The sequence below is a fragment of the Sinocyclocheilus rhinocerous genome, unplaced genomic scaffold (assembly GCF_001515625.1).
Source record: "Sinocyclocheilus rhinocerous isolate Xijiao unplaced genomic scaffold, SAMN03320098_v1.1 scaffold3303, whole genome shotgun sequence".
In the NCBI taxonomy this organism is placed as follows: Eukaryota; Metazoa; Chordata; class Actinopteri; order Cypriniformes; family Cyprinidae; genus Sinocyclocheilus; species Sinocyclocheilus rhinocerous.
Window position 1 is genome coordinate 72,084 of NW_015634071.1, and position 3,477 is coordinate 75,560.

Below are 3,477 nucleotides of genomic sequence, written 5' to 3' on the forward strand. Positions count from 1 at the left end.
CAAAGCTTGAATGAAAAAAAAAAACAATAGCAAAAATAAGTTTTCTTATTATTTTTCTTCCATAATAACAATGGAAAACAACGCTCCACCCCATCACTTCCAGCTTGTTTGTCTCTGTGTGCGTTGGGCTGTAGATCAACATGCAGTCAAAGGTGATTCTTCTCAGCTACTGCCCTTCTTCTCCCTCCACGCGAGGAAGTGTGCGTGAAGGCGGAAGAGGAAGGAGGGAATTGGGAGAATTCACCCATGACTGCTGAAGGCCATCGTTTGCCCCCCTCCCTCCCCAAGTCCTAGTCTACACCTCCCCCCTCCCCCTGTCAACGGCCATCCTGCTGTCATGTAATGTGTTGGCTCTGTGGGTCCAGATGAGAATCTCAGCATTGGCTCATGGTACAGTGAGCACCACGGGGGGTCTTCATCTCCCTGAAAATCCACAATGCTGCAGTCACGAACCGTCCTCTCATGCTCCAATCACACACTTGCTCGGAAACATGATTTAGAGAAATTAGGGAAAAATCAAGGAGAAATTCCTTAGCTGCTTACTCTTTTACTTGATCAGCAGTGTCTGTGACTATTTCATGGGTAGTAGGAGATGAGAGAAGATCAAAAACAAAGAAAATGACTCTGGAGCCAGTTGTTCTGGATTCTGGAGTCTTAAAAGCATTGTTCACCCAAAAATTTTAATTATTTACTCTCAGAGCCATAACTACCATAGACAATAACATATGGCCACATTGTCCCCAATATTTGATGTCCTTATTCTGCTTTTTGTTAGGATGACAAAATATATATATATAAACAGTATCTCACAGAAGTGAGTACACCCCTCACATTTTTGTAAATATATTATTATCATTATTATATCTTTTCATGTGACAACACTGAAGAACCTCCCTCCCCCAAGTCCTAGTCTACCACCACCTCCCCCCAATTCCCCTGTCAACGGCCATCCTGCTGTCATGTAATCTGTGGGTCCAGATGAGAATCTCAGCATTAGCTCATGGTAAAGTGAGCACCACGGGGGGTCTTTATCTCCTTGAAAATCCACAAAGCTGCAGTCATGAACCGTCCTCTCATGCTGTAATAACACACTTGCTCGGAAACATAATTTAGAGAAATTAAGGAAAAATCAAGAAGAAATTCCTTAGCCGCTTACTCTTTTACGTGATAAACAATGTCTGTGACTATTTCATGGCTAATAGGAGATGAGGGAAGATCAAAAACAAAGAAAATGACTCTGGAGCCAATTGTTCTGGGTTCTGGAGTCTTAAAGGGATTGTTCTTTTGTCTTTTGAATTCAGTGGAAAAAATACAACATAGAGGTTTGGAACAACTTGAAGGCCAAACAGAATTTTTATTTTTGGATGCAATTTCCCTTAAATACTGCATACCATAATGCTATGTTGTTGCTTAAAGTACACAGGAGTTCAGGTGTAGTTCTGTCATTTGTCAAGCAAGCATCTTTGTGTCCCAAATGATTTAAATGCATAATTATCAGAGGAAATTCATAACAAGTTGTTTTGTGTAACGGTCAGAGGGGGTGTGGTAATTTGTGGAGGTATTGGGGGTATGTTGCGTGCCTGTAACACTGACACATTTCTGACACAGGATTTGATGGAGGCAGATGAGAAGAGGGGAGGGGTGAGTTGAAAAAAAGATTTGGGGTTTTGAAGACCATGGCATGTGAACTGATATTTCTTACCCGGTGTGCATGAGACGATAACCCCTGATGCTTGATGAAGGCAGAAAGGTTCCATTTAAATTAATTATGCCTCTTTCCTTGATAAGACCTCTGCTGTTAATTTCAGCCCCCTGCTATGAGTCATATGTTTAATTCATGTTGTCCTAGGGAATTGTGGCAAGTGGCATCATATCAGTTAAAAAGACATAAAATAGGCTTATTTTGGCTTCGAAATTACCTTAAATGGGAAGTGTGTTATTTCTGCACAACTAGCAGCAATAAAAGGAACTGCGGTCTATTTGTTTTCGCAATTACAGCAACAGTGGCATGATTTGGGACTACCTGGCTGTCAAGACAGTGGAAAATGAGGACTTGTCTAAAGTCATTATTTTTTGCAATTTTGCTAATAGCACAGAAATTTGACACCTTTCATTTGACTGACCGGCATAACCTGTCAGTCAAACACTTTTACTGAATCTGAAAGTGAGATTTTTCGTTTATTTATTGAAGGTTATACAAAGTGAACTTTTACATTTTTCCCCTGAGAAGGGAAACAGAGCCTTTCCTGTCTTGAAGTATCCATCCAGTGCAGTACAAGGTATGTGTGTAAGCATGTGTGTGAGGAGGGCAGTGTGTATGCATAAGTGTGTTTGAGCGTTAAGTGAATGTGTCAGTGGCAAAAGTCAAGTCAAGTCAAGTCACCTTTATTTATATAGCGCTTTTAACAATACAGATTGTGTCAAAGCAACTGAACAAAAGCCTCCTTGAGGGCCATCACTGTCACAAGAACACGTTCCTACTTGTGGCAGACATCCTCCCCTAAGGCCAGCATGTGCATGTGTGTTTAAGCCTATACCCGCGTGCCTGTCTCTGAATGCGAATGAATGCGTGAGAGAGAGAAAGCGGGAGGATCAGGGATTTCAGATTTCGTGCAAATGTCCGCATTTCTCCGGTAGGCAGAGGATTGTGTGTGTGTGTGTGTTTAGACAGTTAGGTAAGCAGGATCACTGACAGGCTTTAACTGAGACAGGGTCAAACTCATATAGCCCAGTGTTGTATTTGTGTGTATGTGAAAAATCCAGCCATGTTCAAAGACACTGTATGATTGATTAAAAAAAGTAAGAGAGATGAAAAAAAAATGTAATGACTTATTTATGAGTCTATGAGCTGATCGGCACAACAGCCAACCTGAAAATAAACGACACAGAGGGAAGGGGTGAAAATGACTGGTGAGAGATGGGGCGATACAAATGCAAATGAATCATTCGGCTTCCCCACTCAGCAAGAACATCTCTATCACTTCTCTTTTCACAAGCGCTATAATCAGAACGAGTTGCAGACCGTATATCTTTACAGTAAAATGACTGGATCGCACAGCTGCATGCCCAGCCATCATGAACACATGGTCTCTTACAGTAAGTGTAACAGAAACCGAGGCTGCATCAAAAAAATTAAACTTCTGTGCCTGATCTCTTCTGTTATTTGTTGCTTGTAGTCACAAACCAACCCTCTCAAGTAAATCACTCGCATATGCGACTAAATCTTACTCTGGGCGACTAAATAATGTCTAACATTAGCCATTGGCTAATAAATTCTTAGATTTTACACGCCAGTATGTGTGTGAGAGACGTTCAACACAGATTTTCACTTCGATAAACACGCTGACTGAGCGCTTGAGAGTTTCGCTCTCCGTCAAGCGATCTGTACCATTTGGATGCGCTCAATGGATCATGTCACGTACTCAATGGATGCGCAGTATGTAGCACGCAGCGCACCTGTATTTGACGTACCGTAAA

General features: G+C 41.6%; 1 pseudogene; it reads left to right on the plus strand.

Annotated features, from left to right (window-relative positions):
* The window catches only part of LOC107745420 (trichohyalin-like), a 182,819-nt pseudogene that overhangs the window by 5,125 nt on the left and 174,217 nt on the right, over window positions 1-3,477 (plus strand).